The 13,387-nt window shown below is 36.8% G+C and overlaps 1 pseudogene; it reads left to right on the top strand.

Annotated features, from left to right (window-relative positions):
• The first annotated feature begins 9,548 nt into the window (after positions 1–9,548).
• LOC102281482 (olfactory receptor 4C3D-like) lies at positions 9,549–10,485 on the top strand (annotated as a pseudogene).
• The last annotated feature ends 2,902 nt before the right edge of the window (positions 10,486–13,387 follow it).

Raw genomic sequence — 13,387 nt, 5'->3', positions numbered from 1 at the left:
CAAATAATAAATGCAGGAGAAGGTGTGGAGAAAAGGGAACCCTCTTACACTGTTGGTGGGAATGCAAACTAGTACAGCCACTATGGAGAACAGTGTGGAGATTCCTTAAAAAGCTGGAAATAGAACTGCCTTATGATCCAGCAATCCCACTGCTGGGCATACACACTGAGGAAACCAGAAGGGAAAGAGACACATGTACCCCAATGTTCATCGCAGCACTGTTTATAATAGCCAGGATATGGAAGCAACCTAGATGCCCATCAGCAGATGAATGGATAAGAAAGCAGTGGTACATATACACAATGGAGTATTACTCAGCCATTAAAAAGAATACATTTGAATCAGTTCTAATGAGGTGGATGAAACTGGAGCCTATTATACAGAGTGAAGTAAGCCAGAAGGAAAAATATAAATACAGTATACTAACGCATATATATGGAATTTAGAAAGATGGTAACAATAACCTGGTGTACGAGACAGCAAAAGAGACACTGATGTATAGAACAGTCTTATGGGTCTGTGGGAGAGGGAGAGGGTGGGAAGAGTTGGAGAGTGACATTGAAACATGTAGAATATCATGTAAGGAACGAGTTGCCAGTCCAGTTTCGATGCGTGATACTGGATGCTTGGGGCTGGTGCACTGGGACGACCCAGAGGAATGGTGGGAGGAGGGAGGAGGGAGGAGGGTTCAGGATGGGGAACACATGTATGCCTGTGGCGGATTCATTTTGATATTTGGCAAAACTAATACAATTATGTAAAGTTTAAAAATAAAATAAAATTAAAAAAAAAGATGTTTGTTCCTTGGAAGAAAAGCTATGAACAACCTAGACAGCATATTAAAAGGCAAATACATTACTTTCCCAAGAAAAGTTTATATAGTCAAAGCTATGGTTTTTCCAATAATCATGTATGGATGTGAGAGTTGGACCATAAATAAGGCTTAGCACTGAAGAATTGATGCTTTTGAACTGTGGTGTTGGAGAAGACTCTTGAGAGTCACTTGGACAGCCAGGAGATCAAACCAGTCAATTCTAAAGGAAATCAACCTTGAATATTCATTGGAAGGATTGATGCTGAAGCTGAAACTCCATACTTTATAGTCACCTGATGCAAAGGGCCAAGTCATTGGAAAAGACACTGATACTGGAAAAGACAGAAGGCAGGAGGAGAAAGGGATGATAGAGGACGCGATGGTTAGATGGTATCACTGACTCAATGGACGTGAGTTTGAGCAAGCCCCAGGGTGGTGAAGGACAGGGAAGCCTGGCATGCTGCAGTCCATGGGGTCACAAAGAGTCGGACATGACAGAGTGACTGAACAACAACACAGATATTGAAAAGAACTAGAAATATGATGTAAAACTCGGTTCATTGCTCTTCACATAAAGACAGCACATATTTATATTTCACATATGTTACTTTTGTGTCTATTAGAACTTTACATGTATTTTTTTGTTTATACCGTGAGTTTTACATGTATTTTTTTTTGTTTATACAGCTTAGCATGTTACAGTTTAAGTTTAATGTCTCCTTTATTTGCTTACAGTATTTCTATACATTTCTATACAAATATAGGTTTTGCTGTTTATGCGTGAATTTAGAATAATAATCCATGAGCTTCAAATATACACTACAGAAGCTGCTCACCAGATATTTTGGGTGATATCATTGTTAAGAAGAATGTTGACTATATATATAATTCTTGTTGCTCTTTTTAATGAAATAAAGATATAGTAAAGAGGCCAGAATATATTTTTCTTTTTTGACAGATATTTCATTCCTAATATTCTCCCTCTGTCTCTGAATCAATATTGATGGAAGATATAATCTGGCTCTAATATATTTGGAAGCATGTGGTCAAAGAAGCTTATTGTATGCATACCTTACTCAGTCTCAATTTATGAAAGGTTAAGTCTATGGGACAATAGGTTTTGTTTTGTTTTTTCCCCACTAGTAAATCACACTGTATGAGAAACCTTATATCCTGATTTTTATCCCTTTACCTGGAGATTTTATGACGTTATCTCAAAGTCTTCTCAAACACATTGCTGCTGCTGCTGCTAAGTTGCTTCAGTTGTGTCCTACTCTGTGTGACCCCATAAATGGCAGTCCACCAGGCTCCCCCATCCCTGGGATTCTCCAGATAAGAACACTGGAGTGGGTTGCCATTTCCTTCTCCAATGCATGAAAGTGAAAAGGGAAAGTGAAGTCACTCAGTCGTGTCTGACTCCTAGGGACCCCATGGACTGCAGCCTACCAGGCTCCTCTGTCCATGGGATTTTCCAGGCAAGAGTACTGGAGTGGGTTGCCATTGCCTTCTCTGCTCAAACACACTACTATTCATCAAATAAAAGCAAGCATTTGGGTTTAACACATTTTCAATGAGCTGTTCAGAAAGGATCAATGTCTCTTGCTGGCATGAATTACAGGTTAGTCTCCAAAGCCATGAGCATAAATCTGTATCCAAACATCCATAGGCCTAATCCAACAACACACATGCATATATCCCACCACACACTCAGATTGTATACAACCTCATGTTAATCCTTATAACTATTTGCACTTAAATGTTCAATCTTATATAGATTTATAACAAATTGCAGGTATGTGCCTATATGTGAACACACCCAGATTCTGTATCTGACAACACATGGCCAGTTGGAAGTACTGATGCTGAAGCTGAAACTCCAATACTTTGGCCACCTCATGTGAAGAATTGACTGACTGGAAAGAACCCTGATGCTGGGAGGGACTGGGGGGCAGGAGGAGAAGGGGACGACAGAGGACGAGATGGCTGGATGGCATCACCGACTTGATGGACATGAGTTTGAGTGAACTCTGGAGTTAGTGATGGACAGGCAGGCCTGGGATGCTGCAATTCATGGGGTTGCAAAGAGTTGGACATGACTGAGCAGCTGAACTGAACTGAACTGAACTGAGGGATGAGTTTGTATATGCATATGTATTTGATGTGATCACTACAGGCCTGTATCTGTTATACACACGTGGTGTATTTTTCTATTCACTGCCCTGCATATGATCATAATGAATTCAGGCAAAGCTTGACTAAACAATTCTTCACTTCCATATGGGCTGGGCAGAGGTCATTGTCTAGTAATCGGCATAGTGCTGGTCTTTAAAGGAGGGCAAAGATGACTGCAATTACACGAATGATGCTTTGGCAGGGATGGCTAGAAAATCAGGTTCTTCTGGGTCTCTTCCTTCATGGATACAGGACTATGTGAACCATGTCTTAGAAGAGAGGTTGTCAGACTTGTAAAAGAGCAGTTTAGGACTCTCAGAGGGAGGAAGCCAGAACTATCAAGTCAGGTAAGCTTCATCTCATCATTATATCAGCCTGAAGTCCTGGATCTCAAGTTTTAAATCCAGACTGCGTCTATACATGGAAGGAAGCAAAATGAAAAGGTAACCTCTAGGATGGGAGAAAAATTTTGCAAATCATGAATTCATGTTGAATTAATATCTAAATATATAAATAACTTCAACTAAATAACATAAAAACAAATAACCCCATGTAAAATGGGCCAAGAACCTGAATGGATATCTTTCCAAAGAAATCATACAGATGCCAAGAGGAACATGAGAATGTGCTCAACATCACTGATCAGGAGGAAATGCAAATCAAAACCAAAGTGAGATGACACTTCACATCTGTTAGGATGGCCATATGAGATATATAGGAGACTACAGGGCCTCCCCAATGGCTCAGGAGGTAAAGAATCAACCTGCAGTGTGGGAGACACAGGTATGTGAAGTACCAGTACTATAACAAGATACATAATTTTAAATTAGTGCACATGTGAAAACAGTATTTAATAATCATGCTTTTGTAAATGGTAGATCAATTAAAAAAACAATTATTGTAATTAACATTTAAAAATCAGATAGTTACCTACCTAAATGTTTAATTTACACAATGCTAAATGTTAGGATTTTATAATACACTCTTTTTATCAAATACATAAATGTGTAAGTGGTCACCTCTTTTTCTCTTGTCATAGTGTTTTGTCTTCATGTTGACTCAAAAGAGTTCAAAATTAAAGATGAGTGCTATAAAATTTTCCTCTGCTGTTTAGTTAACTTACATGAAATAATTGGATATTGCCAGGATCTGCTAATGACGGTGAAACACCCCTGAGGTCTTTTTACCCACAGCTAAGTAACTTTACAGATTTTGCTGCAACAGGAAATGTGGTAGTATTTTTAAGGTTTATCCAGAGGTGCCATTTATAAATAGGCAAAGTCACTTATTGTAGCAGAACTAGTTGTCATTTTTAAATCTTACAACTTTTCTTTCTTGGTGAACTAACAGCTGCCTGAGGCCCTGACCATGGAGCTAAGTCAGCTAAGTTCATAGCTGAGAATTTCTTTTTTTCCAGGAAATCATATTGTCATGGACTCTTTTAAATGGATCTTACAAAGCATACAACAGACTTTGTTAAATGGATCCTACAAATCATACAGTCACTCCTCACCCACACTTATCTGACATTTAAATCCATTTTGCAGTATACAAAGTGTTAAGGAAGACTCAAATACAATACTATCAGTTTAGAAGTGAAAATGTTTTGAGTCTTTTTCTTATATATATATATATATATATATACACATATACATGAATACGTAAATTAGTTTGAATTAAATTAGAATTCATATTTGCATTCAAAATTTTCTCCATTATGTATTACAATTTAAGATTGTCCATCTGATATTGCACAACTTAAAAAAAAAAAACTCTATAAAATCTACATATTAATCAAATGGATGTAGAATAATTTATCCATTTCTCCAATGCTGAACATTCCATGTGATTTCTAAATTTTTCCATAGTTTTTAATAATTGTGTTGAACACAATTGTGTGAATTGTGAATTGTGTTTGTAAATGTTGATTTTTTTTTTCTTTTAAGAAAATTTTCCATTAAGGTTTATTCCTAGAAAAGGAAATGCAGTGAAATTGCTATACTTTGTTTCTACAGAAGTATACAATTTTCATCTTAGCAGAAAAAAAAAAAGCTATGTTTATTTATTTTTGAAAGATATATATATATATATATATATATATATATATTTTGCAGAATATATTTTACTATATTTGTCTCCTCTTTATGTCCCCAAATTTCTCATTCTATTAGTAAGTCAGTATCCTGTAGCCAGGAATGATGGATGATGTTTGCTATGAGAAGATGTGGAAGGAAAACATGAAAATGCATGTAGCATAAACACAAAGGAGTAGAAATGTTATTCTTATCATAAATGAATGCATTGCTGCTCTTTGGTAATGAGATTTCAGTTATTAAGGGCATTTAAAAGGGACACTCTTCACGACTTTGTGGGAAAAAAATCATATACATAACAAGTGTCTAATAGATATTTGTTGAATGAATGGACTTGTAGTATGTGTCAATCATAAGTAATAGACTTTATATGTGTTTGCATTAGTCTGTGAATGTAAGTATGTATGTATAGTGCATTATCTATCTATCTCACCTAGCTGACTATTTCTTTCTAATATCCACATTAAATTTTTATTTTTAGAACTTTGAAAATAAATACTTCCTTTGATGAAAGATCCTCAACTGCTATCCAAAAATTTTTTTATCCAAGTCTATAGAAACTATGTGTTAATCGCTCAGTCATGTCAGACTCTTGGCAACCCCAAGGACTGTAGCCCACCAGGCCCTTCTGTCCATGGAATTCTCCAGGCAAGAATAGTGGAGTGGGATGCCATTTCCTTCTCCAATAGAAACTATAAGTTGATTGAATATGACTATGTTTAAATTGAATGTGGAATAGGATTTTGAAGGATAAAAAATATCAAATAATGAGCACCAGTTTGGGCCTCTCTGGTGGCTTAGATGGTAAAGAATCTGCCTACAATTTTGGAAACTCAAGTTCAATCCCTGGGTTGGGGAGATCTCCCGGGAGAGGGAATGGCTATTCATTCCAGTATTCTTGCCTGGAGAACCCCATAAACAGAGAAGCCTGGTGAGATACAGTCCAGGGGGCACACAGAGTCAGACAAACTAAGAGACTAACACTTTCACCTTCATTTCCAGTGACTCATAGACATTTACCTAAGCTCTCTGCTTATTATAGATACTTAACATCTTTCCATAGTTACAATTAAGGGTTTAAATGTAAAATTTCATGGATGAGAGAGTAGCACTTACCTCTGTTAGGCACCTTTCAGTTTACAAGATACATCTGAGAATTACAATTTTCAGACTCACAGGTGTAGAGGAAGGCTGCTAAGGAGGGGTGTTCAGGTTTGGGAACACGTTTACACCCATGGAGGATTCATGTTGATGTATGGCAAAACCAATACAATATTGTAAAGTAATTAGCCTCCAATTAAAAAAAAAAAAAAAAAAAAGAATGGGACACTGAGATGACTTAGCAGAGTCAAATAGAATTGGAATCGAAAGGAGAAAAAGAATGCATGTACACAGCACAATATTGTCTCAGGAAATCACAGAAGATATAAACTTATTGAAAATGACTACATTATATTGTACGTGGGATGGAATTTTGAGTAATAAAAAGTGTAATTTAACAAATGCCATAATTATCTTTACCAGCTGAGCCACAAGGGAAGCACAAAAATACTGGAGTGGGTAGCCTATCCCTTCTCCAGGGGATCTTCCCGACCCAGGAATCAAACAGGGGTCTTCTGCATTGCAGGCAGATTCTTTACCAACTGATCTATCTTGAAAGCAAAATTACCCTGTAGCATACTATTTCCTACAGGCAATTAAATATTCTCATACTTAGCCCATAAAGGGTTTTAGAAACTATTAAGCTAAGGTGAAGCTTCATGTTTATTTTTGTTACTCATAAAGTAGAGAGTAATGATAATCACATCAGGAGAAAACAACATTGGAAATCCTCCTATGATTATGGTCTCAGGAAGCACGCATACTTTACCCATGGAAAATGGCTATTCAAGCACTTACTCATCACCTAATAGGCTTCAGACACTGTCAATATCATGCCAGGTGTTATATAGTAAGTGAGGAAACACAGCTGAATAACTTACGTGGTCTGCTTGGTACCAGGTAGAGTGTATTGGCAATGATATATACATTTCTCTAAACTCCCTACTTAATACAGACAGTTACTGATAGTATCTTTCTTTCTATAGTTACAGCTGAAAGTTCACATGTAAACTGTCATGGAGGATGAAATAATTATTATCTCTTTGATACAAGTGTAAACTTATCAGATATATCTGAAATTACAATTTGTTAACTCACAGATGAAAAAGGAGGACTGAAAACAAGGAACACTAAGATGACTTAGCAGAATCACATGGAGTTGGAACCAGAATAAGAGTTCACGTCTTATGTAGACAGCCCAGTATTTGCTCAGTAAATTGCACATCAGCTATTGGCCTCTATATGTTTTACAGTGACAGGTGATGGGTTTCTGAAGAGATGGAAAGCATCATGGAGAAAATAAAAAAGACTTGAAACAAGTACTGGGGCAAATGCCAAGGACAGGTTCCACAGTTACAGTGGCTGAACTTTTGTTTTCCCTAAGAAATTCCACTTAAATTATTTCATGATTAATATATATCATTCTTTTATTTTTTAATTTTATTTTATTTTTAAACTTTACAATATTGTATTGGTTTTGCCAAATATTGAAATGAATCTGCCACAGGTATACATGTGTTCCCCATCCTGAAGCCTCCTACCTCCTCCCTCCCCATACCATTCCTCTGGGTCGTCCCAGTGCACCAGCCCCAAGCATCCAGTATCATGCATCGAACCTGGACTGGCAACTCATTCCATACATGATATACATGTTTCACTGTCGTTCTCCCAAATCTTCCCACCCTCTCCCTCTCCCACAGAGTCCATAAGACTGTTCTATACATCAGTGTCTCTTTTGCTGTCTCGTATACAGGGTTATTGTTACCATCTTTCTAAATTCCATATATATGCATTAGTATACTTTATTGGTGTTTTTCTTTCTGGCTTACTTCACTCTGTATAATAGGCTTCAGTTTCATCCACCTCATTAGAACTGATTCAAATGTATTCTTTTTAATGGCTGAGTAATACTCCATTGTGTATAAGTACCACAGTTTTCTTATCCATTCGTCTGCTGATGGACATCTAGGTTGCTTCCATGTCCTGGCTATTATAAACAGTGCTGCGATGAACATTGGGGTACACGTGTCTCTTTCCCTTCTGGTTTCCTCAGTGTCTATGCCCAGCAGTGGGAATACTGGGTCACAAGGCAGTTCTATTTCCAGATTTTTAAGGAATCTCCACACTGTTCTCCATAGTGGCTGTACTAGTTTGCATTCCCACCAACAGTGTAAGAGGGTTCCCTTTTCTCCACACCCTCTCCAGCATTTATTGCTTGTAGACTTTGGGATCGCAGCTGTTCTGACTGGCGTGAAATGGTACCTCATAGTGGTTTTGATTTGCATTTCTCTGATAATGAGTGATGTTGAGCATCTTTTCATGTGTTTGTTAGCCATCTGTATGTCTTCTTTGGAGAAATGTGTATTTAGTTCTTTGGCCCATTTTTTGATTGGGTCGTTTATTTTTCTGGAATTGAGCTGTAGGAGTTGCTTGTATATTTTGAGATTAGTTGTTTGTCTGTTGCTTCATTTGCTATTATTTTCTCCCATTCTGAAGGCTGTCTTTTCACCTTGCTAATAGTTTCCTTTGTTGTGCAGAAGCTTTTAAGTTTAATTAGGTCCCATTTGTTTATTTTTGCTTTTATTTCCAATATTCTGGGAGGTGGGTCATAGAGGATCCTGCTGTGATGTATGTCAGAGAGTGTTTTGCCTATGTTCTCTTCTAGGAGTTTTATAGTTTCTGGTCTTACATTTAGATATTTAATCCATTTTGAGTTTATTTTTGTGTATGGTGTTAGAAAGTGTTCTAGTTTCATTCTTTTACAAGTCGTTGACCAGTTTTCCCAGCACCACTTGTTAAAGAGATTTTCTTTAATCCATTGTATATTCTTGCCTCCTTTGTCAAAGATAAGGTGTCCATATGTGCGTGGATTTATCTCTGGGCTTTCTATTTTATTCCATTGATCTATATTTCTGTCTTTGTGCCAGTACCATACTGTCTTGATGACTGTGGCTTTGTAGTGGAGCCTGAAGTCAGGTAGGTTGATTCCTCCAGTTCCACTCTTCTTTCTCAAGATAGCTTTGGCTCTTTGAGGTTTTTTGTATTTCCATACAAACTGTGAAATTATTTGTTCTAGCTCTGTGAAGAATACTGTTGGTAGCTTGATAGGGATTGCATTGAATCTATAAATTGCTTTGGGTAGTATACTCGTTTTCACTATGTTGATTCTTCCAATCCATGAACATGGTATATTTCTCCATCTATCAGTGTCCTCTTTGATTTCTTTCACCAGTATTTTATAGTTTTCTATATATAGGTCTTTAGTTTCTTTAGGTAGATATATTCCTAAGTATTTTATTCTTTCCATTGCAATGGTGAATGGAATCCTTTGTAGGAAATTCAGTCCCTAGGAGAGTGTCACTTCCTAAATGGATGTCTCAGTGCCTCCCAAAAATATGACTGAATTTGTTCTCTTAAGGCTCACACAAAATACACGCCTGCAGAGGATACTCTTCATTGTCTTTTTGTTCATTTTCCTGTTCACTGTGATGTCCAGTCTGCTCATTGCCATCACCATCTCACTCAGCTCCACACTTTCAAAAACTCCCATGTACTTCTTTCTCACTCACTTGTCCTTCATATATGCCACCTTGACCTCTGTCACCACCCCTAAAATTACCATTGACCTTCTGTACCAGAGGAGATCCATCTCCTGGAGTGGCTGCCTGACTCAGCTTTTTTTAGAACACTTCCTGGGAGCATCAGATGTCATCGTCCTCATTGTCATGGCCTATGACCTCTACGTGGCCATCTGCAAGCCTCTGCACTACACGACCATCATGTGACAGGGGCTCTGCCAGCTCCTGGTGGTGGTGGCCTGGGTCAGGGGAATCTTGCATGCCACCGTGCAGATTCTTTTCATGTTCATGTCTGAACTGACCTTCTGTGGTCCCAATGTCATTGACCTCTTAATATGTAATTTCTTCCCACTGATGAAACTTGCCTACAGTGACACCTATAGACTTGGAATGGTGGTGGCAGCTAACACAGGGGGCATGTGCTTGCTTATTTTTTTCCCATACTATTTGTCTTTTACATAGTCATCCTGAGCTCCCTGAAATCTCATAGCTCTGAAGGATGGCACAGAGCCCTCTCTACACGTGGCTCCCACTTTGCAGTAGTGGTATATTTTTTGGTCCTTGTATATTCACCTACATGCGTCCTGTGGTCACTTACCCTGTGGATAAGTGGATGGCTGTGCTCTTTGCAATCCTTACTCCCTTGTTAAATTCTATCATTTACACAGTGAGAAACACAGAGGTGAAAAATGCTGTGAGGAGTTTGTTGAAGAGGAAAGTAACTTAGGCTGTTCACAATTCCATGAAAGTGATGATTTATATACAAAGGGAGGATTATATCTGTTGTAAAATGTTAAATTTAAGAAATTTTCAGATCATTGAGTAGAAAAGAAGGGACAGAAACCAACATTTTGTTGCAGCCTGGAGGAACAGAGACTAGAACCTGTCCCATGACTCAAGGGTATGGCAAACTGTAGGCATTTTTTAGGCACTTTGATGACTTTAATGTACTTTACCATGGCTTCAATGTTCATGTTTAAACTGCAGAGTAAGCAATGGAAAGAATATCTGTAAACCACATTTTGATTATTAGAGTAAGTTTTTCTCTAGAATCATTGCTTTGTTACCAAATTCTTCATATATGTTACTTGGATGAAATTGGATTTTCCATAGGATCTTGACTTCAGAACTTCCTCTATATTTGGTTAGCCAGTGTCAAAGCAAGCACAGAGATAGAAATTCTTAGACAGATACACGGTGGAAGGACAGTTTAGTGAAGGAGTAACAGCCATTTTTTTTTTTTTTTTTACTGTGAATGTACCAAAAGCAAAACCAAAGACACCCACAAAAGGAGAACAGAATAATTCACAATCTATTTCTAATTCTCTCCTTAAAAAATAAAGGACACATTTTGAAATTAGTCTTAATTTGCTTGATTTTCTTAACAATTTCCATGGATCACATTTTTAGTATAAATAATATAAATATGTATAGATATAAACATTTTCCATTTGAAAATTTAATGAACCATTTGAAACAAGGTTAGGTATCTTTTGCAAATTTCAAAAAGCTTAGATTCCAAATTTCAAAGCATAGGTTCCAAAGCTTTTGATCTGTATGTCTGCCACATACATGTACATCAAATTAACACTTTATTATCTATCAGGCATTTTCACATCAGTTCAGTTTTCTAAATATTAAACTGATAGTTCCATTATTATTATCCCAGTTTTTTTCAGAGAAACAAATAGAAACCAAGAGAGTTTTACTAATTTGCTTGACTCAATTTATATATGTTTCCCCTACAAAATGTGTCAGGAACTATTACACTGGAAATCAGCTTCCTTTCAAAAGTTTAACCTAAAAACTTGCAATCCAGGTCCTTAAAACTCAGTTTTACTTCCTTTCAGATGAAATACAGTTGTCCATAATATACTGAACCCTATAGATAGAAATCTATCTGCAGTCTTAATGATTCAATTTTTCCTTGGAGCCAGTGTTGTCAAACATGTTGTGTCCTTCCTTCACATGTGGCAATATATTTCAGCAGCACAAGTATATTTCTTTTTTTCAAGTTCAAATTATGCCACTTCACTTTACAAAGACCAGCATCAGTACAGTAATGCCACCTATAAATGAAGAGAATATGAGAAAGACCACACATGTGTATAATGTATGAGCACATATTCTGTATATGTGTATATCCCTTTGCTGTGCACTCAAAATTAATACAACATTGTGAATTAACTGTACTTCAATGAAAGAAAAATGGAAAAATATCTTAAAAAACTCCCTAACATTAATGTGAATATAGACTGTCGTTGTCTTTTAAAATGAAAAATCCCTTTCTATTTATTTTCATTTGTGGAAATAAGTCCTAATATAGGTCATCATAAAAGCCAAATGGCTAAGGTGAACCTTCAGAAAGTGGGGGATAACTGCAATGCTCCTCTGTGCAGGTGAACAATACCTCCATGCTCAGATATTACTGAATGTTCAAATTATGAATGAAATAGCTCCAGTGATCATTGAATTTGAGAAAGTGACAGTTGTGTAAAGTAACACACATTGAACTGGTGTAGCAATGTGTATTTCTCCTAAAAATCAGTGGGGCAGAATATTTGGATCTGTTGTGTAAGGAAGCTTTGGTTTAATCTGGAATCTTCATTTGATGAAAATATTAGGCATTAAGTGAAGGGAGTGAGCTCATTACTGTTGCAGACAAACTATGAGGTACATTTCCACAGGTTCTTTACAGACTTTAACTCTCTTACTGGAGGAATAAGTATCAGTAGAAACATTTTTTTCCCATTTTATACTAGAGGAAAATGTGACTCAATAAAGTTCAGCAACAATAGGAAGGTTTTTAGGTTTGACTACCTCTACTTCTTCACTTCACAATACTCCTTGTTGTCATGATGTGAAAATATCAAAACGCAGGTCTGCTCATTGGCCACATTGTGAGGACTGCCTCTGAGGCATCCTTCTCTTATTTCATTTGTGGAGGGGAAGCACTTTCTTCCCTTCATCTCCCTGTTGATCTCCTTTTCCCAGGTTACTTACACTATGTGGATTTCTGTTGTGTCCAAAAAAAAAAAAAAAAGTCATCTGATGATCTCTTTTGGGCAGATATATTACCCTTCATGAGGATCATGGAAAATGGAGTATAGGGGGCTCAAGAAATGAAATTCAAATGTTGAATTTCAAAGAAAATGACACTTGGGTGAAAGAGACATCTACAAGAAAACAGAGCAACTCTGATATGGAGGAAATTGATAATTCATTAGAACATGAAAGTAGCACCTTGAAGAGCTAAATAGGTGCTATTTTCCATATGGCTTTTCACATTGTCATCCTGTAGTGTTCACTCATTTCTGGGCAAAGTGGTTCCATAATCGATTCATTTTAGAAATTTTTCAGTTATTTAATTTATCCAAATGATACTCTTCTGTGTTTACAGTGGGTTAGAGAGTTATGAGAGCTGGATATAAAAATTTTAATAATTAAAAACAACAACAACAACAGCATGGTTTATAAGTGGAATTAAGATTCCAGTGGGAAATAGATGGATAGTGAGTGAACAAAGAAAGAAGCAAAAATATATATATATATATATCATTTTGTTGGTAATAGGGAAGATGAGAAACATTTTATAAGAACAGGATAGAGGTGAGCATTGGATAGGGATT

This window comes from Bos mutus, unplaced genomic scaffold (assembly GCF_027580195.1).
Source record: "Bos mutus isolate GX-2022 unplaced genomic scaffold, NWIPB_WYAK_1.1 CTG216, whole genome shotgun sequence".
In the NCBI taxonomy this organism is placed as follows: Eukaryota; Metazoa; Chordata; class Mammalia; order Artiodactyla; family Bovidae; genus Bos; species Bos mutus.
Note: the sequence above shows the minus strand (reverse complement) of the source record. Positions and strands in the feature narration are given on the sequence as shown.